Genomic DNA, 23,706 nt, shown 5'->3' on the forward strand with positions numbered 1-23,706 from the left:
CACTTCCATAAGTGAGTTAATCACTTACCTGCAACCAGAAAGACCCATTCCAGTGTTTTGAGCATCAGGAGAAATTTGGATCCATAGCTGCAGAGCTCTTAAAAACTATCTAATGGCACTGAGCTATGAACTAAAGAAGAGATCATTCCACCACATTCGCACCTGCAGTGCAAAGGCGGAGAGTAAAGCATAGTTTTTGTGTTTTGGTGATTCTAGGGGTTGTGGATGTGGGTTGTGCAGGCACACATTTTCTACTCTTACATTTATACTCATGCACACAGACACACACACACAGATTATTTACCCATTGGAATACACAGGATGGCACTTCTGTGGTGACCCTGCTATAGTAGGCTGGCTATTGTGACTGTGAAAATGATCCTGCTTTCCAGCCTGAAAGAGATAATAGGGAGGCATCTCAGCAGAAGATAAAGAAAAGGGATATTACCCAACCAGTCAACAAATATTTATTTTTAGAATGTCTATGTGTGCCAAGTACTTTTCCAGAACATGATTCCCTGCCCTTTCCCAGCTTACATTCTAAAGGATAAAACATAAACAAATCAATTGTAAGTTCGGGAAAGTTGTATGTAGAAGATGTAATAAGCTAAAGACAGAGAAAGCAACAGAGTGATAGGGGAAGAATCTGAGGATGGGACATTTGAGCTGAGACCTGAATGGTGACAAAGTGCAACCATGTGAAGAATTGGAGGAAAGAGCCTTTTAAGGAAAACAAATAACAGGTGAAAAGGCTCTGAGACAGCTGTGAGCTTTATATGTTTGAGTTATAGAAAGAAGGCCAGCGTGGCCAGAGCAGACTGAGGAAGGTAAGATTCAAGGGAGGTGAGGTCATGGAGCTAGGAAGGGAATTTTGCTTCCAGCAGTGTGGCAGATCAGCCACTCTGAAAATCCTCCTGTGCGGAACCCCTAGTGCTGAACCAATTACAACATATTTTTTAATGCGTAGCTGAAATTGCATGAAAGTAAGGTAGATCCACATGGGTGGAAAGCTGCCCAGTGGACTGAAACCAGAGTGGTGAGCTAAGGGGGAAGCTGGGTCTGCCCTGGGGCAAATGTTCTTAGGAGTTGGGGCTTTGGGGATTAATGATCACATGGGGGAACAGGATTGGGCACATACAAGATGGAGAGAAGAGGATGAGGCCCCCACTCCTCCAGGAAAGAAGAGAGTAGGGGAAAAGGTGCTAGAAAAAGCAGCTATAATGGAAACGTATCTCTCAATCGCAATTCCATGTGGAAAAAAGAATTGTCTGGTGTTCGAATTTATTCTATCTTGGATAGTATGGAAACCTCAAACTGAGCAATTAAACTAAAATGGCCCTATGTCTGCCCCCTTAGATCCCTGTAAAAGGAAATACAAAATTTTTTAGAGGAACGTGCCTTCTATTTTGGTCCCTCAGGACCCTACTTCAGTGAAATAGCAGCTCTTGATTAAAAATTGCTAAATTCCTAAGGAACCAATCTACTGTAAGCCACCAGAGACAACACACAGACATTTAGACTTCCAAGAACTTCAGATGATGGCATTCCTAGACACAGAATATACGTAGCTAAATACAAAATATTTAAACAAGTTAAAAATGAAACAAAAAATATGAGCAAAAACAAACATTTCAAATGATCAATTTGAAAAAAAAGAAACAAATAGAATTTCTGGAAATGAAAAATATAATAGTTAACATTAAAAGCTCAGTGCATGATTTCCCATTAACAAGTGGCCTGGATTATTCAAAAAAGGTCAATATCACAAAAAACAAGAAAAGGAGATGGGATTGTTTTAGATTAAATGTGTCTAAAAAGACATAATAACCAAACGCAATTTGCAAACCTTGATTGGACTTGGTTTTTGAAAAATACTGTAAAAAACATTTTGGTGACAATTGAGGAAATACAAATATGGACTATGAACTAGATTAAGTTATTATTAATGTTCCTGTTAGAAAGATGTAACCAGTAGGATATTGGAACCAGTTCCTTATATGTCTATTTGTAGTCCCAGAAGAGACTAGAGAGAAAAAGGAAGAATTAGTTTCTGCAACAGCTTTATTGAAATATAACTCACATACCGTATAATTCACCCACTTAGAGCATAGATTCAATGTTTTTTAGTATATTCACAGACACATGCAACTACCAGAGTCCACGTTAGGACATTTACCTCACTTGAAAAAGAAGCCCCATACCCTTTAGCTATCACCTCCCTATTCACCAGCCCCACCTCCAACCTTAAGCAATCACTAATCTACTTTCTGCAGATTAGCATGTTTTTAAGGTTCATCCATATTATACTAGATATCAGTATTTAATTCCTTTTTATGGCTAAATAATATTCCATTACTTATGTGGATATACCACATTTATTTATCCATTCATCAGCTGATGGACATTTCATTTTTTACTTTTTAGCTATTTGGAATAGTCCTGCTATAAACATCCATGTACAAATTTTTCATTTCTCTTGGGCATCTAACTAGGAGTGGAATTGCTGATTCATGGGGTTACTCTATGCTTTATTTGAGGAGTTGTCTGATTGCTTTCCAAAGTGGCTGCACCATTTTACATTCCCACCAGCAGTGTATGAGTGTTCTAATTTCTCCACATCCTTGGCAACACTTATTATTAACAGAATTTTGGTTGTAGCCATTGTAGTGACTGTGAGAGAATAAATTTTTGAAGAGGGATGTTTTTCTGGGATTAATGGCAGAAATTAATCCTCAAGTACAAGAGAAAGACTAAATATTCAAGTGAACATGGAACATTCACCAAGATAGACCACACTCTGGACATTAAAACAAACTCAACAAATTTAATTGTACAATTGAAATTGTATAAAGTATGTCTCTGACCACAATAAAATTAAATTAGAAACCAATAGAAAAAAATATTTAGAAAATGCCTAAATATTTGGACATTAAATAATAAAGTTCTAAATAACTCATTTTTCATAGTAGAAGTCACAAAGGAAATTAGAAAATATTCAGAATTGAGTTAAATGAAAATACATCAAAATTTGTGAGCTGCACTTTACCAGAAAAGCTATAAGGATGGCAATTAAGCACATAAAAAGATGTTCAAGGGGCCGGCCCTGTGGCCTAGTGATTAAGTTCGGCATGCTTTGCTCTGGTGGCCCAGATTCACCAGTTCAGTTCCTGGGTGTAGACTTATACTACTCGTCAGCCACACTGTGGCAGCCACCCACATATAAAGTATAGGAAGACAGGCACAGATGTTAGCTGGAGGCTAATCTTCCTCAGGAAAAAAAAATGAAAGATGTTCAATATCACTAGTCATCTGAGCCATGCAAATTAAAGCCATAATAAAATACACTACTCACCTATTAGGATGAGTAAAAGATAAAACCCTGAAAATACTAAATGCCAACAAAGACGCAGAGCATTAGAACCTCTCATTCCTTGGGGGTGGCAAGGCAAAATAGGACAGCCCCTTTGGAAAACAGTTTGGGAGTTTCTCATCATCTTAAACACACACCTGCTATACAGCCCAGCAATCTTACTCCTCGATATTTACCCAAGAGAAATAAAAACATATAGATACATACAAATCTGTATGAAATGTTTATATCAGCTTTATTCATAATCACCAAGAATTGGAAATACCCCAAAAGTCCATCAGCTGGTGAGTGGATAAACAACAATAGTATATCTGTACAATGAAACACTACTCAGCAGTCAAAGGGAACTAGTGATACAGGCAACAACGGCATGAATCGCAAGCCTATTACGCTGAGTGAAGGAAGCAGACTCACAAGGGAACATTCTCTATGATTCCATTTCAGCGACATTTTGGAATAGGCAAAATTATAGGCACAGGAAACAGGTCAGTTGTAGCTAGAGAGGACATGTCAACAAGAGAACTGACCACAAAGGGTCATGAGGTAGCTTTCGGGGATGGTGGAAACATTGTACATCTTGATGTGGTGATGGTTACATGACCGTTTACGTTTATCAAAATTAATAGAATTGTATACCTAAAAAGGGTGAATTTAATTAACAGAATTGTATACCCAAAAAGGGTGACTTTTACCTTAATGAACCTTACTTTTAAAACATTTTAATATGACCAGACACAGAATAGATAGCTTCCACACAAGAAAAGGGGGGAAATTTTTAAAAACATACAAAAATAATTCTATCGATCTAAGAAGAAAAACAGGCACAGAAAAATTTGGACAGAGAGAAAGCAAAACATAGATTGTAGAAATTAATCCAAATATATTTATAATGGCAAGAAATATAATAAACTAATCAGTTTTGATAGAGTTTAGCAGATTAAATTACAAAAAAAGAACAAAATCCAGTGATATGCCGTTTTCAAGACAGACATCTAAAATATAGTGGCAAAAAATCATCGCAAGTTGAAGAACATAAAAAGTTTTTCCAGGGGCCGGCCCTGTGGCCAAGTGGTCAAGTTCTCCTGCTCTGCTTCGGCGGCCCAGGGTTTCCCTGCTTCAGATCCTGGGCGCGGACATGGCATGGCTCATCAGGCCATGTTGAGGCGGCGTCCCACATGCCACAACTAGAGGGACCCACAACTAAAAATACACAACTCTGTACTGGTGGGCTTTGGGGAGAAAAAGGAAAAATAAAATCTTTGAAAAAAAAAATTTTTCTAGACAAATACTCTCCAAATACAAAGATAAAACAAAAACCAAGAGGTAAGCCAAAACCAGGCTAGGTAAAGTCTTAGAAATCATGGCAAGGAGTTTAGATTGTACAGAGACTTAGGCTGTGGGGAGGCATTGAAGGGTTTCAGGGAAAGGAGTGATGTGGTCCGATTTATGCGTTAGAAGGTCCCTCTGGCTGCCCTGAGAGAGGAGGAAAGGAAAGCAGAGGGCAAAGGCAGAGGCAGGGAGACCAATTAGGAAGGCATGGCATTGTTTAGGCAGAAAGTACTTTGGACCAGGATTGTGACAGTGGAGATGACTAGACATGTTCTGATTTGGGACATGTCTTGAGCTAGAGCTGATGGGACTTACTCATGGAAGGGGTGGAGAGAAGAAAGAGAAGAAAGGAATTAATGGAGATTTTAGGCCTGAGCAACTGGGAATATGGTAGTCCAAGAAAAGAAAAGACTAGGGGTGGGGATGGTGGAGTGGCTTTAGAATTGAGAGGAAACAAGAGTGCTTTCCTGGGATCTTAATTTTGATACACCTCCTAGTTATTCAAGGGGAGGTATTGAGGAGGTCATTGGATGAGGGAGTCAGAAGCTCAGCATTTCAGTATGAAATGGTTTGGATTTATTCTCCAGGGACTTGAGGAGATCACCAAACAGACAGTGAAAAGAGCAAAGGGCTAAGGACAAGTTTGGAATTTGGGAGGAATGAAGAGAGTAGGAGACCAGTGCAGTAGAAGGAAAACCAGGTGAATGTGGGATTAGGGTAATCTAGAGAAGAGAGGATTTCAAGAAAGAGGGAATGGCCTGCTGTGTCAACAAAATGTTAAAAATAAAATGAGGACAGACAATGGGTTATTAACAAAAGGTAAGTCATTGTTGACCCCAATAACAGCCATTTCAGGGTTGTGATGGAATGTTTGGGTTGTTTGAAGAAAGAACGGAAAGTGAGAAAGTAATTTTAGGAAGTACTTTTGGGAAATTTTGGTGTGAAAAGGAGTTTTATTGTTGTTTTTTAAGAAATAATATCAAGCTTTTTTATATACTAATGGGAGTAATCCCATAGATAGAAAGAAATTGGTGACTTCGGGGAGAACAGTAATAATTATGGAATGGAAATCTCTGAGAAGGTGGATGACAAGCAGAACACAAAAGGAGAAGCTGGGCTTAGAGGAGGTCAGGCGCTTGAGATGGAAGTTGTGAGTGTTTATGTGAACTGTCCGACGTGGCTGCAGGTGCAAGGGTCTTTGCTGAGGCTGGGAACCCCACAACTATGGCTCAGCCTTGCTAGTCTCTCTAGGCAACAGTTCTCCCTCAAGGTCCAGCTCAGCTCTGGGTCATATTCAGGGTGGAACTGTAGACCTTGGGTTTTCCTCTTGCCACATGGGGCCTTTCCTATTGAGTATCACAATCTAAATTTAAATTCAAACTTTCTTCACATTAAGGATGAAAGAACTATTTGGACCCATTCGTGGCCATATGTAGCCATGCTTAGTATCACAATAGCACACGGCTTTTCATAACCTGTGCTCATGACTTTGACCGCTGTCTCCTTAGGGATGGCATGATTTTGAGGCACACCGAATGAAACCTGGATTTCATCTACATTTTCAACTTGGGTAAAGTCACAGTTTTGATATATCAATACATATGAAACAATATCTCTGGAACACAACCAGGAAGCTTCCATTGAGAGTCAATTGTCACCTGGCTGAGAGTACTTGAAGAAGTCTACGATGTCTTCTAAGAGATGTGGCCGTTTCTCCTCCTTTACATGGCCTGACATGTACACAAGAACCTCCTGCTTCAGTGTTCTGTTACCTCATGATCATTGTGAAGATGTTTTAACTCAATGATTCTCAAAGTTTGCTGCATTTTAGAATCATCTGGGGAGAACAATTGCCTCAGAATCTCTGGGTCTGGGACTCAGGCACGGACATTTTTTTAAGTGTTCCATATGAATTCAATGTGGAACCAAGTATTTTATGAAAGTATTCATGAACAAATGTAAGTTAAAACTTGACCCTCATGTGGTGCCACCAATGTGGATAACTGAGGTGACCAATGGATGAACAAAGTTCTACTAACCGTAAATTTCATATATATTCACACAGCCACCCATATGTCACAACTTACTCATTGTTCAGTAGCTGTAAAATTTTTTGATATGATTGTCACACACCAATTTCAGAAAAGTTAAAATGTGAAGAAACACGTGGCTTAGAATTTGGGAAACACAGTAATATTGTTGGTAACCAGAGGGTAAGTGTTCCTAGAAGCTTTCAGCCATAAGATCCTTATTTTGACTTAAAGTTGAATTCTGACTTTAAAGCCCTCGTCACTCAAGGTGGTCTGAGGGCCAGTCACATCAGCATCACCTGGGAGCTTGTTAGATGGGCAGAATCCTGCCCTCCCATCCAGACCTACTGACTCAGAATCTGTAGTTTGACGACATCCCCAGGTGACTCATGTGTACAATTAAGTTTGAGAGGCACTGACATAGGGTGCTACAGGCAGAAGAAAAGGTGGGCAAACAAAAGGAAGTGTTACAATGTAATAATTCAAGAGGGTTAGATTGTATACAAACTCACTAATCAGCCCTTTAAAGCAAAATGTTTGGATCCTGCTGCTCAAAAAAGAGAGATCATTTTGTTGTGGTTTCCTGGTCTCCCTCTTACTGACTGTGTTAACAAGACACAAATCCTTCATGGAAGGTTTTGAGAAGGATCGTGTTGAGCAACATAGTGGAGGCTAATGTGTCGGAGTCTTTACATTCTATGTCTCTCCTTCTGTGGTTTTGATTACTAAGAACATGCCACATGATGAAAGGGTCTTTGCTGCTTAGAAGTCCATCTGATCCTTCAGTTGATTACCCACCTGAAGTGTTCAGCTTGTGACATCACAATTGTCTCCATGTCAATTCACATTGTGATTCCATAAACTCAGAATTAAGACCACAGGTGAACAAGAGTTCATGTGTTCATAAGCAGCAAAGTTCCCATGTTCATGTAAATAGCCATAGTAAACAAGCAACACAAATACTAAACAGTACACACACACACATGCGCACACACACAGAGCAGAGAGAGTGAGACAGAGTTCCAGATCATCGTGATTCAACAGGGCGGTTTTCCAAAGTTGAAAATTGTCTTTAATACGTTGAAGCTCATAAAGCTCCTAAAACCATGAGAGGAAATGTCATCCTACTTTGCACATGGTTACACCAAACTCTACTTTTTGCTTTCTCCAGCTTTAGGGCACTATAGCATTTAAGCCAAAAGCATACAGTTGTATGGTCTTCAGAAGGAAAGACAAGCTAAACTCCTGGAAGAATTGCTTTTTCTCAATATTCTGGAACAGATAGAGCATAACAACCTCTCCAATGACCAAAACACACATGCGTGACTGTGCGCTTGTGGCTTCGTTTACAACATCTCCCTAAATATTGAGATGATTTGGGGCCGGCCCAGTGGCATAGCAGTTAAGTTTGCATGCTCAGCTTCAGCGGCCAGGGTTCACAGGTTTGGATTCCGGGTGCAGACCTACACACAGCTCATCAAGCCATGCTGTGGAGGCGTCCCACATACAAAATAGAGGAACATTGGTACAGATGTTAGCTCAGCAGCAATCTCCTTCCCAAAAAACAAACAAACAAAAATATTGAGATGTTTTATTCAACTCAACAAATGCTCTTCAAACACCTAATCCCAGAGAGCACCCAGATGAGTCATAAAAAATACTCACTGAGACCTCACAGCACATTACATTACCATGGTATGCTCCACATTCAATAAAATCCTTTGAATTAAAAAAAAAAACCCACTATGACTGAGAAAGGGAATAATAATAACAGTAATAGCTGGATATATACATGTAGAGGGAGAGAGAGGGCATGCCTTCCGTGTGTTTTGAATCTAATTTTTCATTATGACTAATTCTATAGGTTATGTTTCCATCTTCTAATTTTGTAAGTTCTGTTTTTGGATGAGGAAACTGAAGCACACAGACTTGTCCAAGGACTCACAAAGAGAAATTGCCAGAGCTGGCACCCAGACTCGATCTTCCTGCTCTGCCCATGATCAGCAGAGGTAATAAACCAGAGAGTGACCATAAAGTCTGAAAACATAGATACTGTGATATCATATATCTTAATGTAATATCAATAAATCTTTTATTATTATTTACCTGTCACCCTGTAATGTGTGTGTGTGTGTGTGTGTGTGTGTGTGTTGGTGTGTGGGAGGGAGGTATCAGAGTAAGGTAATGCTGTAAGAAAAATAGCAAGGCTTTCCACGTTGGAACAACTTAATGGAGGAGCTGGTATTTGAGCTGGACCTTTACAATAGCTGAGATTTTCATAGCCAAAATACAGGAAATAATCCAGATGAGGAGAGAATATAGTCAGGAAACAGGGAAACCATTGGGTTAATATGGTATATTGAATACACATCTGATTTCATTCCATCCAGAAACCCCTAAAACCATAGTCAAGGGATTTCTTTTGCAAAAGATATCAACAGAGAGGAGACAGTGACAACTAACCTCTGGAAGCTGGAAAGCAGGTAAGTGGTTGAGCAGACCTAACAGTGGTAGTGGGGAAAGCAGAGATCTGACCCTGTTTACGCTGCAGAATCCTCAAAAGATTCAGCAAAGGGCAGCACCAGATCCCTCTGGAATGGGGGATGAAGGCAGGATTAAAGGAAGAAAGATTAGGAAAAGACGTTTGGTGAATATTTTTGTTTTTATTTGTTGAGATGTATTATAATCGCTAATTTCTTTCCCACACTCCCATACTGTGAGGCTTCCCCTCCCAATCGAGTGAGAAGCCTGGAGGAATTTTCTCTGGAGAAGATGTAACAGAGGGCCTCCAGATTAGGGAGTGCCATCACCGCTGAGGGCAAGGGTATTGTGCCAAGGGAACCATATGCATACTCATGCTGAGACCCCAAGCCCTCACCTCCCACTGGATCCCAGAACGTTGGCAGCCGAACTCTCATCTTCCGTGGAAGAGGTTAGAAAATCTTCTCCAGGGAAGCTGATCAGCTCAAGACGAAAGATACACAGATATTGACTTCAGGCCTTTCTCCCACAACAGGCAAAATTACTCTATAGTGAGGCTCAAGAGTGGGCAAGTCACACCCAAATGCCCAGAATTTCTACCAACTGTTTAGTTGCATGAGCAGACAGGCAAGAATGACCAGACAGACATCTAAGAAAGCTTCTAATGTGAAAGGTGGACACCAACACACACACACACACACACAGAAACTTCAAAAGAAATCAGTGGTATCTTCAGAGAGACAAGACAATATATTGTATCTGTGAAGCAAAACTAGAAATCTCTTTAAAAAAGAAACACTTAGGAAATAAAAAAGAGCTCTTGAAAATTAAAAATATATAAGCAGAATTTTATTTTTTGCTTTGTGAGAATTTTTTTTATTGAGGTCATAATAGTTTACAAGATTGTGAAATCTCAGTGGCACGTCATTTGTCAGTCACTACATAAGTGCTCGCCTTCACCCTCTGTGCCTTTCCCTTACCCCCTTCCCCTAGGAACCGATGAACTGTTCTCTTTGTCTTTGTGTTTGCTTATCTTCCACATATGAGTGAAGTTATATGGTATTTGTCTTTCCAAGTCTGGCTTATTTTGCTTAACATAATACCCTCCAGTTCCATCCACATCATTGTGAATGTGATGACTTTGTCCTTTTTTTGTGGCTGAGTAGTATTCCATTGTATATATATACCACATCTTCTTTATCCAATCATCAGTCAATGAGCTCTTGGGTTGCTTCCACTTCTTGGCTATTGTGAATAATGCTGCCATGAACATAGGGATGCATAAGTCTCTTTGAATGGTTGATTTCAAGTTCTTTGGATTGATACCTAGTAGTAGGGTTGCTGGGTCATACGGTATTTCGATTTTTAGCTTTTTCAGGAATCTCCATACTATTTCCCACAGTGGCCCCACCAGTTTGCATTCCCACCAGCAGTGTATGAGGGTTCGCTTTTCTCCACAACCTCTCCAACATTTGTTGTTTTTTTGTCTTGATTATTATAGCCTTTGTAATGGGTGTAATATGATATCTTAGTGTGGTTCTAGTTTGCATTTCCCTGGTAATTAGTGATGTTGACCATTTTTTCATGTGTCTATTGGCCATCTGTATATCTTCTTTGGATAAATGTCTGCTCATATCCTCTGCTCATTTTTTTCATCTAGTTGTGTGGTTTTTTGTTCAGTTGTGTGAGTTCTTTATATATTGTGGAGATTAACCCCTTGTCGGATATATGACTTGCAAATATTGTCTCCCAATTGGTGGGTTGTCTTTTTGTTTTGATCCTGGTTTCCTTTGCCTTGTGGAAGCTCTTCAGTCTGATGAAGTTCCACTTGTTTATTTTTTCTTTTGTTTCCCTTGTTGGAGAAGACACGGTATTCAAAAAGATCCTTTTAAGACCAGCGTCAAAGAGTAGACTGCTTATATTTTCTTCTAGAAGTTTTATGCTTTCAGGTCTTACCTTCAAGTCTTTGATCTTTGAGTTTATTTTTGTGTATGGCAAAAGATAATGGTCTACTTTTATCCTTTTGCATATGGCTGTCCAATTTCCCCAATACCGTTTATTGAAGAGACTTTCCTTTCTCTGTTGTATGTTTTTGTTTTGGTTCCTTCGTCAAAGACTAGCTGTCCATAGACGTGTGGTTTTCTTTCTGGGCTTTCAAATCTGTTCCATTGATCTGTGTGCCTGTTTATGTACCAGTACCATGCTGTTTTGATTACTACAGCTTTGTGGTATGTTTTGAAGTCAGGGATTGTGATTCATCCAGTTATATAAGCAGAAACTTTTAAAACTCAAAGTAAAGGCTAGAATATAAAGTTGAAAAAAAACTCTCAGAAAATAGACTGAGGAAGAAAAAGAGTTGGAAAACAAACAAAAAGGCAATCACAGGCCAAACCAGGGAATTGAGCATGTTAATAATGAGAGTTTCAGAAAGAGAGAAGAAATAAAATAGAAGCAAAATAACCAAGACAAAAGGTCCATCACTACAGAATGGAAGCTGTCAGGCTAAAAAGCTCACAATGTACCTACACATAGAGTGGAAGCACACCCACATCCCTGGAAAATTTCAGAACACCAGAGACAGAAAGCAGATCCCACAAATTTTCAACAAGAAAGTTCAGGAGGGTTTTGAAGGGGGACCCCAGGATACCAGCTGAGCGCTAGATGTGGAGGCAACCAGCCCAGATAAGAACAGCTTGACTCAAGAAAAAAATATCTATCAAGGGCTCTCATCACTAAGATCTCCGATACCACTGTACTGTCCTTTCAGCCTGAGGACAGAGTGCCCAGGTGCCCCCGGCCCAGATTCTTAGCTGTACTTGGCTTGTTCTCATTTTTGCAAGTCAATATTCTGTTTCCCATGCTTTGCCAGCCAGATCAGGTGAGGGAGCCCATTTCACTCACAGAAGACCTGCCCCTGAGAGCTGGAGGTAAGGTAGAACACAGAAAGCGTCCACTCCTGTGTTAGTCTGCTCCGGCTGCCACGACAAAATACCACAGATGGCGAGGCTTAAACAACAGAAATGTATTTTCTCACAGCTCTGGAGTCTGAAGTCCAAGGTCAAGGTGTTGGCAGATCTGGTTTCTCCCAGGGCCTCTCTCCTTGGCTGGCAGATGGCTGCCTTCTCACTGTGTCCTCACATGGTCCTTCCTCTGTGCATGCACGTCCCTGGTGTCTGTGTCAGAATTTCCTCTTCTTATAAGGATACAAGTCAGATTGGATTAGGCCTGCCCCAAAGGCCTCGTTTTAACTTAATACCCTTTTAAAAGGCCCTATCTCCACATTCTGAGGTACTGGGAGTTTGGGCTTCAACATATGAACTTGGGGGCCACACAATTCAGCCCATTGCAGCTTCCCCTGACCGTATTTCTGACTGAACCACCTCCCTGCCAGTTGCCCTGCTAGCGGACTTCTCCTCAGAAGGGGTTCAAACCAGACACGACCCAGAAGCTCTAACCAGCTTAAGTCCTGTGACTTCCATCAGAGAGCAGTAATCCTACCCATCCTTTCCTTATGCAGTGAGGTTTGTGCCAGTGTGTGTGTGTGTGTTTTTACAGAAACACAGATGTAAGTAAAATAACTACCAAAAGGGGGGGGGTGGGGGACAAGGGAATGAGGGAAATGAAAAGTTAGGATAGTAGTGTCATCTGAGAGAGCAGCAGAGAAGACACAGCTGAGGACACTCAGTGGGCTTCTATTTCTTGTCCTTCATGGTAGATACACAGTTGTGAATTTTATTAATCTTTAAGCTGTACATATGCCTTTCTACACCTAAATTACAAAATTAAAAGAGAGGGAATAGTAGGGTTTGAAGGCCAAGGAGTGTGGCACACACTGAAAGGACAGTGAGTTATTCTGTTTACCTGAAACACAGGGAAGGAGTTGAAGAACACTTGTAAGGAAGGCTGAAAAGCTATGACAAAGTTATAGTGTGCAGGTGTTTGAATCCTAACAGGAGGAACACAGTCTGCAGGCAGCCTACAAAGTCATTGATTGCTTTTGAACAGAAGAGAGGTGTAATTGGACTTGTGTTCTAGGAAGAAGTATCTGGTAGCAGTGTATAGGCTGGAAGGAGTTGGCCACTGGCTGCACTTGGCTACTTGACGCCATTGTCCTGATTGAAATAGGTCGAACTTCATGAAGCCAGCTAAGCCAAGTCTTTAGCATGCCAATGGAGTCAGGTCCTTTCCTTGCCTCTCCTCACCTTCTATTCCATTGTAAAACAGCCCTGCATGTTGGGTAGAAGGGTCTCACTGCCTACATGTTCTGACCCAAGGACCAGTGGAAGGGAGGTGTTGGTGGCAACGCTTGTGGAAGGCATCGATAGGTCTTTGCAAATGTGGCATAGCAGGTAGACTTGGGAAGAACACAGCGGAGCCCTTTTTTTGTAGTTCTAGAGGTCATGACTTTCCCCAACTGCCTAAAGGACCAGTCTGGCAGTGTTCTAGCTATGATCTTTGCTGTGTCCAAGCCCAATAAATCTCACGATATAACATTAAGAGCGATCATCTAGTGAACTCCTTAACGTACCACACGCTTGTCATGTGCCAGCTCACTATGTCTGCTTTCACAATGAGCTCATTAAGCAGGCATTATCGTACCTCCTCTTACATAGAGGAAACTAAGGATGGGGAAGTTTAGTAATTTACCTGGATTAATGTGGCTTTTCATGGTGGATTCAGGAGTTAAACCTCTTCTGTCTGACTCCAAAGCCCCTGCCTTTCCTACTATGCTGTGTGATACAAGAGCTTTTATCCTTCCACTTACCATTTTCAGCCACAGCCTCCTCACATCGTGGAGTTATGAGAAAGCTCAGAGGTCAGATGATCTTTTACATCTTGCAGCAAACCCATTTATGGCATCCCTAAACAATGGCCATCACCCACTGCTTGCAACCATCAGTGACGGTGGCTTCCTCCATTACGCCGGGCAGCTTTGACAAAAAGTTCATTGTTGAGCTGCTAACCTCCTGTAAGTTCACTTACTGGTCTTTGTTCTGTGCTCAAGAACAAGTCAGAGCAGGTTCATCTATCTCCCTTGTGATGTCCTTCAGATATTTCAAGGCAGCCATCTTCATTTTGCCTGGGCTTCCCTCCTCCACACACAACACCCCTACTTCCTCAGAGAGCACGTCCTCTGGATGTCCTCTTACTTGTCAATAACCTTCTAAATATGTCACAGGAAGAATAGACCACGGTACTGCAGGTGTGAGCTGGCCACAGTCTGAATACTATGAATTGCTAATTAACTCCTCATGTATGCATTCTGTCCTGCACAGGATTAGGAAAGAACAGTGAGCCTGACTCATCGCTCTTTTTATCCTCAATGCCTTGCAAATAGGAGGTCTCGCTGGTGTTTCTTTGTCCCCTGCTTCATCTGACTCATTTGTTCAGTGGTGTTTTTTTCTTATCACTCCTTGGGGCTCTCCATTTCCCAAAAAATTGGCTTTAGGAGTTGCAGTCAGCATGGTAGGGCTGCTCCCTCCAAGCCACATACATCTTGGGACCTGTTTGGGGCCATGATAAATGTGACAGTCTATGAAATACCTGTCAATATGGACATAAAACTACTTTATGTCAGTGTTCATTGTACTTCAATGATAATGTATCTGGAACACAGTGTCTGAAATGCCAGTCAGAATCAAATCCCCATTGTATTAGTTACCTATTGCTGCGTAACAAATTATCCCAAAATTTAGTGGCTTAAAACACCAATAATTATTTTTCTGGGCATTCCCCCAAGTTTCTGTGTGTCAGGAATTCAAGTGTGGCTTGGCTGAACGGTTCTGGCTCCAAGTCCCTCTTGAGGCTGCATCAGATGCCAGCCTCAGCTGGCATTATCTGAAAGCTTAACTGGGGCTGGAGGATTTTATTGCATGTAACTCACTTACACAGCTGGCAAATGTATTCACAGAAGGCCTCAGTTCCTCTCCCCATAGGCTTCACCACAGAGCTGCATGGGTATCTTCACAGCAGACTGGCTGGCTTCCCCCAGAGCAAGCAAAACCAAGACATAAGCTACAATACATGTTTTTGGCTGAGTCCTGCAAGTCACATACTGTCATTTCTGCTGTATTCTATTGGTCACGTAGACTAGCCCTGATTCAGAGTGGGAAGAGTTTCAAAAGGGGTTACAAGGGTCAATGGAGATCTTCTTGGAGGCTTTCCTAAGTATTTTATATGTAGACCTTGGCTCCAATTCGTGTTGTAAGGCAGTGTTCTCTCTTTACCCAGAGACTGATTGCCCAAGCCTAGGGATTAGTTAGAGGAAGCCAAGCCACTGAAATTCATGAGGTCGTGTGATCCTAATGAGCTCCATCCAGAAGTCTACAGTTCATTCATATATTTCACTAAATCCTTGTTGAGCATTTACTATATGTTAGGCACATTGCTAGGTGCTTGGAATTTATCAGTGAGCAAAACTAAACAGGCAAGTATATTCATTCATCATCTGTCTTCTTTCTAGAATTCTGAAAAGGAGAGATAGATATAATCTCATTTCTGGGCTTCTTGAAAGTCATTCCATTAATTCTAGAACCTGGCCTTCATATATATGAAACCAAAACAATAACAACTATTACTGTTGCACAAATAACATTTGTAGGATATTTACTGTGTGCCAAATATATGCTAAGTAGTTTCATTTATTATATCATTTGATAGTCTTAACAGCTCTACAAAAGAAGTACTAGTATCATCAGCATTTCTTTACAAATGAGGAACCTGAGGCTTAGGTAAATAACTTGTCCAAAGTCATACAGTTAGCGAATGGAAGATCTGTGACTCTTAATCTAAAACTGTCTTACATCAAAATCTGTGTCCTTAAAGTTGATGAATCATCCCCTAGTTGACATTGAAACTCAAATGCCTCCAAAGCCAGGTAAACGATGTAAGGGGAGAGAACTAATGAGACAATAGGGAGTAGTGAGGACAGTGGTGGGCCATCGACTCATGTCTGTCTCAAGGCATGAAAGTTCAAATTTTTCTAAAACCCTGCATTGGCCAAATAAAATACATCTCAGGGCCAGACTGAGCTAGCAAGACTCAGGTTCAGAGTTTAGGTATCATATGTTAAATTTAATTAATTTCTCAACCACAAGAATCTTTAACAATCTTGTACAGCTTGGTTTTCATCCAAAGTTTATATGCAAAATATTGGTTTCTCATGATGAACGAGACAATGGAGGCTAGAAAATGACTAAGATTTCATTCTCCATTTATTCATTCAACAAATATTTATTGAGAGGTTTCTGTATGCTAAGCTCTGGGGTTAAAGCAGATAATATAACAGATGTCCTTCCTGCCTTCCTGGAACTTAGATCTAGTTATCAAGCTTTGCGTTGATACTCAAGAGGTGACACACGATGTTTCTCAAATTCCTTTTAATATTCTGCAAGACCGACATGTTCCAAGGAAAAGACTTTGGGAAGTACTTTGCTTTAAACCAGGAAATGCAAGCACATTAGCTGAGCAGACAAGCTCTTTTGGCCAGCAGAGCGATTTGTGAATCTTTGGAAATGTCTTCTGGAAGGGCTGCGCTCTGCTGTTGGACACAGAGCCCACTATTATCTATTGGACATCACCTGTTCTGCTTCCAATATTTCTATGGCCTAATGGGTCCCGAATGCATCTACATCTGCAGCCTCTTTTCACAGCACAGACTCCCTGCTGCCCCCAAATCCTCTTGGCGTCTCGGGAAGAACTAAGAAATAAAGAAAATTGGTGATTTAAGTATTCCAGGTGGAGATAAAGCCTGGGCAATGACTGGGAAGCAGGGAAGCATATGCCAAGATAAGAAAACAGCAGCCTCTCCAGGCATCTCTGTAGAACAGTAGGAAGCAGAAACGTCACGGGAAAATGACTTTGGGAGACACACTCACAGGCAATAAAATGAGATCCAGGTTAGCCTGGAATGCAGTCAAAAGAGAACCCCTCAAGGATAAGACTGCCAAACAAAATACAGAATTTCCAGTTAAATTTGAATTTCAGATGAATAACGAATACTTTTTAGCATAAGTATGTCCCAAACATTGCATAGGACACTCATATTAACAAATCATTTGGTGTTTATCTGAAATTCAAATTCAACTAAATGTTATGGATTTTTATTTGCTGAATCTGGCACCCCTACGCAAGAGACAACCAGCCAGGGGCTTTGTGGCAACTTGCGGGTTCTATCTTTTTCCTAACATGAAGGAAGGAGCTGGTGGTCATTGCCCGTGTTCAGACACTCTACTCAGTTGTCTGAAAGGCTGTGGGATACTACAACTGTCAGAAATGCGGGGAAGCTGAAGTCCAACTATTTGAGAACAAAATCAGGGCCTTTGGGCCAGGGAGGGCACCTGACAAGCCCTCCGGTCCCAGTCCCTGAGGAATCTTACACTAGTGGCCAAACAATGGCTTAGTTATAACCAGACTGAAAAATATCACTGCAGACGGAGTTGACATAGGTGCTTGAATTTGTATCTTCCTCCTAGACAAAGAAGAACTATCCAGAGGCTGGTTCTACAGAATAGCTGTCCAATTCTTGGCCAAAAGGCAGAGGAAGAAAAGAAAACTGTCAGGTAGCTTTTTTTCAACATCACCAAACATTTGCTATACTTTCTTCTAGATGCTCGGAAAGAAGAGAAAGCTTTTTGTTCGTTATTATGTTTTACTATAAAAGTATACCTAATTCCACTAAAATGTACGCACCTTCAAAAAACACAATCTTGGCCATTTCTCAGACCACGGTTCTCTCCCCACTGGAATGAGGATTGCTGTTGCTCTTTAAGATTAAGCTGAGATTCTTTGAAGAGAATTCTCACTACAGTGATCCGTCATCCTCAAGGACTTTCATAAACAAAAGGGACTATCGCTGTGCAAAGTTTTCTTCCTCGGACAGAGTGATATTTGAGCTGCAACAGTTTTAAAAAATCAGACTTTCACCTTAGGAAATTCCAACAGGAGAGATGGAAGGTTGTGGAGAGCTTCCAGGGCCAATTTTCCCGTTGCTTATCCAGACAGGGGAAAAGTATGGGACACAGGGGACTGTGCCCCTTTGATTTCCTTTTTAACGAATTGCTTTTGTCCTGAATCTCGTTTGTGCTTTGACGTGGATGCACTTGGAGCCCATAGGAGTGTGTGTGTGCATGCATGCGTGTGTGCATGTATGCGTGTGTGCATGTATGGACGTGTGATGAATACATTCGGTTCTACCATTTCATACGATATGGAGACTTCTTTCATGTCCCGGTTCTTTTGGTATTCAGGGAAAAACAAACAAATATAAATATTCTCACCCTTAGGTCTTGTGATGGTTAATTTTATGTGTCAACTTGGCTAGGCCATGGTACCCAGGTATTGGGTCAAATACCATGTGGAGGTCGCTACAAAGGCTTTTTTTAGATGAAATGCCTTTTGACATTTAAATCAGTAGACTTTGAGTAAATTAGATCACCCTACCTAATGTGGGTGGGCCTTGTCCAATCAGTTGAAGACCTTAGAAGAAACACTGAGGTCCCCTAAGGAAGAGGGCATTTTGCCAGCAGACAGCCGCCAGACTCAAGCTACAACATCGTCTCTTCCCTTGGTCTCCAGCCTACTAACCTAGCCAGCAGATTTCAGACTTGCCAGCCTCCATAATCATGTGAGCCACTCTCTTAAAATAAATCTCCAGTTAAATACACATACACACACACTAATATAGTTCTTTTATCCAAAATTTTGTCAAATAACATGGCCAACTTCTGAGCCAGCCCTGATGCTTAGTGGTTAAAGTTCAACACCCTCACTGCTTCGGCGGCCCAGGTTCGTTTCCTGGTCATGGAACCATACCACCCATCTGTCAGTTGCCATTCTCTGGCGGCAGCTCACACAGAAGAATAGGAAGACTTACAGCTAGAACATACGACCATGTACTGGGGCTTTGAGGAGAAAAAAAAAAAAGATGGTCAAACTCTATTTTATGTTATGAAATCAGTTCCTGAAATCCTTGGAATCTTCTCTGAGTTCTGATTGGCTTTCTGGGCTCTCTGGCCTGACTTAAAGGATGCACGCAGAAGACCACCTGTACAGTCAGCCTTGGCCAGAGACCTCACGGAGCTGAACGGGCCCCCTCCCCCCTCCTCCACGTCAGTCACTCGGGAAGGGTGAAGTCAGCCACAAACACGCCTTCTCCTCCACAGCCTGGAGCTCGGGTTTTAGTACCAGAGACAAGACAGAAGTTTATCTGAAAGCCAGCCAAGAGGCAAATGCTGCTACTCACACTGTATGTGTGAAATTTTTGCACAGCTGCAGGCTTCAAGAGAGCCTCAGTGTGCGGGAGAGGAGCAGCAGGCTGGATCCCAAGCTCTCCAGAAACTTCAGGGACACGAATCAGAATTCAGCTCTCAGTGCTGAATTGAGGAACCTCCGCGAAGACTGTGGAGCCAGCCTAAGAGATGAATGGGAGTCTGTGACCAGGCCTCCTTGGACGATATTGCTGTTACCCAGATGGCATTAAACAGTAACGCTCGGCTTCAAGGGAATGCTGAATCACGTGTGCCCCGGATGTGTTAAAAATCCACCAGTGAGGTTAGCCCAAATGCTCACATTCTGCTTTCCTATGCATGGGTATCAAAGTTAGTGCGGGCCCCTCGACACCATAATCCATTATCAAAAACTGAAAGCAGCTGGTTGGATTTCTAAACTTTCTACACAGAGAAACGCATCTGGTCCCAGTTTGCTGCAAAGAAATCACTTTCGTTCTTTCTCACAGCCCAGCTACAGAAAGCACTGGGAGCAGCCTGGTTTCCCAAATAAAGGGCCATCGTGCTGGGCTTAAGGCTTCATTCATGCTGAGGAATTTGCAGCCCATCCCCACTGCCAACGCCATTCTTCCTCCAGCTCAGGGGTCCCAGCCAAGCAGGGACTCTGAAACCCCACCAGTTCAGAAGGAGGAGGTTGGGATTAGCAAAGCAACTCCAGCCCCTCAGAGAAGTCTCTGCACAGATCATGTATAGGAAGGGAAAAAAAAATCATTCGTAATGGATTGTCTCAGAACCAATTTTTTAGGATTGTGCAAAGTTGAAGTATCGACTAACTTTCTGTTAATTTCAAAGGCAGGGCGCAGCCATAATTTATCCCTTTGATTCCACTGATCATCAGCAGTTGTGGCCGTGTTCTGCCCTGTTGTGGGGAACAGTTAAATGATGATGTCCTTCGTCGCTTGGACTTCTCCTCCAGCCTGTTTCAGCAGTCTCACCAGGCACTTCCTGTCTCCCCAGCTCCACTGTCTGGCACTTATTTCAGACAAGTCAATATGTTTAAATTATATCTGAACTCAAGGTAATTAATCATAAAGCCTTATGCTTTGTAATGTGTTTTTTTTTTTTCTTTTTAAACTTCTCACTGGCATTCCACTGAATCACAATTAAAAAGAAAAAGCTCTCGGAGGTGCATTGTGAATATCACGTAAACGCTAAGGCTGGGAATCCAATCTCGACAAGGCTGTGCACAGAGTACATCGAAAACCTCTGCTCTTTCAGGGATCTAGATAAGAGGGTCAAGATGGCATTTTGGGAAATGTTAAGCAGATCAAAGGAAAGACTCATGTGAGCTGGCTGGATCCCAGTGTACAGAAACAATCTAATTTGAAAACATAAAAGTCAGGTGGTGAGTTGTCTCTTTAATGCATTTTGCAAACATAGCAAAGGCTTTGAAGCTCACAGCACAATTATGCCACGGGACCGTATTGGATACATGTTACTGAAGATTGATAGGTTCTTGCTTCAAACGAACTGTGGTCCCTTCCGGTTTTAATGGCAGCGTTAGAGCATATGATCTTAGTATTCAGTTTCATCATTCATATCTACTCCAAGACCTGTATGCATAGCACACAGCGGTCCCTGACTCTCTCAAGGGCCGATTGACTTCAGGCTCCCATCCCTCAGGGAAGAATTTCACATCTAGGAAGTGGGTGAGGAGTACCATCCAAGATACTTCAAAAAGGGTGGTGAAAAGGTAAACCTAGGTTCAGAAAACTGGAGCTGGAGACTCACTTAGAGATACAATCTTCCAAAAATGATTAATTTAGACACATTCCAAAATTTATAAAAATGATATACACTGTTGTATCAGTATTCAGTGTAGGAAACAGATACTTCAGATATTTGATGCTGCAAGAGACTTAACACAGGGAATCAGGTGCTTTCAAAATCCCTGGATGGGCTGGAGAAGCAAGTGCTTCTGGAATGATTCCCAGAGCCGTCTAACGCTGACACACGAAGGGAATGTTGAAAAGCACCAAAGTGACCATTGCAGGACAGTAGCTCATCTCTTTCGCGAGCATCTTGAAGCAGGCGTAGTCTTACTAGTCTAAGTACCATATTCACATCATGTAGGCCTCGATATAACAACAAAAAGAAAAACTAAAGCCAAACAAACAAATCTCAGCCTAATACCCATGCACATTCTCCAAGGCCCTCTTTTTCCTAAAAGTCTTGCTCTCCTGAGGTTGGCACTGTAATACACACACACAACTAAAAATGAAACCATTTATCTAATGTCGAAGACAGGCATTGTAGGGAAGCTAACAGTATGTATTTCTCTGGGCAGATCCCAAAGGAGGCAGGTTTAAAATGGGTGGCTGTCTGCATTTTAATCACAGCAGTGTAGTGAGAATTAGTGAGCAGGCATTGGTTAGCCTCAGCCAATATATTGATTACACTCTTGGTCAAATTCTGAGATATGAGGGAGTATAAAAAGTATTCTAGGACACGTATGGGCCAACTATCACCCACGCCTATTTTGGTCAATAAAGTTTTCTTGGAACACAGCTACATTTGTTTACCTGTTGTTAAGGCTGCTTTTGCACACCAATGGCAGAGCTGAGTGTTCGCAACAGAGATGGTATAGCCCACAAAACCTGAAATATTTACCATCTTCGCCCTTTAGAGAAAAGTTCCCTAACCTCTGGGACTACAATTCTCAGATGCCAGTTCTCAGTATCCACACAGATTGCCACAAACTAGCTGCTGCCCTACCATTTAAATACTGAATCACAATGGAGAATCATGTTTTCCACAAGAAAAAGCTATTTAGTATTTTCCTGTCTGACAACACAGACCTGCTTTTCTGTTATCTTTTAGGGTGAGCAGAAAGCTCATGAAAATACTGGTTAGCAAAGGAAGACAGTTTTTCAAAGTTTCTTTATTCAAAAGAGCAAGAAGCTTTCTAGATAAGAGCTGTCCAGTAGAATTTTCTTCAGTGATAGAAGGTTCTATATCTGCTCCGTGCAATACACTTGAACTGACTTTTTAATTTTACATAATTTTAATTTAAATAGACACATTATTTATAGTGGTCACTGTATTAGACAGTGTAGTTGTAAACCATCACCCATGTTCTCCAGGTTGCTTTATCAGTCACTAATACCTTGCTTAAAGATAAAAGATTCCAATGTAACTGATAGGGATATGAACAGACTCATAATCAATAAAGATCTCAAAAATATTTTATAAAAGACATCTGAATAAATCTTTATAAATAATCAACACAGGGAAAATACCCTCTTATCAGCAGCACATAAAATCTAAACTGTGAAGGCAGTGAAATCCAATAGCGTGAAAGGGTGCGATCAGGCCTCAATATTGAAAATGTTTTCACCTTTCTGAAGACACTAGTTTCTAGGGCTGTGACTGTCCTTCTGCATGAACCAGAGTTCAAGCCTTTAACATAGTTCATAAAGAAATCTTTTAAATCATTAATCAGTTCTAAATATTCATATTTACTAGGCACATTTTTGTTTCTGGCTCACATCATATTTACTAGTTAGGTTTTAGTTTTCCTATTAATTTAAATACTGTTCTTTCTCATTCGCACAATCAATAATTTTGGGAAAGTTACTTCAAATCTGTTTTTCACCATTGACCGTTACCTCAACAGATAAATTATTTCAGGATTTGAACAGACAATTCATTTCTATTTTTCCCTATTGTATCTTTCAGAATGTGAAAGAAACATGTTGGAAACGCCCAACATACCCGCCATGAGCAACTCAAAGGAATATGAGGAGCGACAACTTAGCTGCCAACTTCTCTTATCCCAGACTCACACGTCTGTCAGATGAACAGGATACAGACCACATTTCTCCAGCTGGACATCTGGGCTTTGCAGCTGCCACAAGGACCCCATGTGGGTAGGAATGTCAGCTTAAATCTGAGACTGAGTCAAGGAAAGGGGAAAGGGCAGAAGGCTGTGTGGTACCTGAGACACCCCATGTGACCACCTCTACCTCGTACCTTTCTTAAATCTCAAAGGACACAATACACACCAGAGCCGTAACTATGTCACAAAATGCCAAACTGCCATGTTTGGGAAGTAAACAATGAAAAGTTGCCCCCGTGGCATTGAATAAGTTATGTGGCTCTATCCAATTTTAAGGCTATTTGTTCCCACTGAAACTTAAAATCTAAGAAAGGAAAAAATGATTTGGGGTCTGTTTGATATGTCTGAAACCCTTTCTTTTTCCATGCAGGG

The 23,706-nt window shown here is 41.3% G+C and overlaps 1 long non-coding RNA gene across 1 annotated transcript in view; it reads right to left on the bottom strand.

The window, feature by feature from the left end:
* Window positions 1–304: 304 nt before the first annotated feature.
* The window catches only part of LOC139045514 (uncharacterized), a 40,885-nt gene continuing 17,483 nt past the window's right edge, over window positions 305–23,706 (bottom strand). The window contains exon 4 of the long non-coding RNA XR_011503972.1: window positions 305–393. This is a non-coding gene — a long non-coding RNA (uncharacterized lncRNA). The remainder of the gene's footprint in view (window positions 394–23,706) is intronic.

This window comes from Equus asinus, chromosome 6 (genome assembly GCF_041296235.1).
Source record: "Equus asinus isolate D_3611 breed Donkey chromosome 6, EquAss-T2T_v2, whole genome shotgun sequence".
NCBI classification, from domain to species: Eukaryota; Metazoa; Chordata; class Mammalia; order Perissodactyla; family Equidae; genus Equus; species Equus asinus.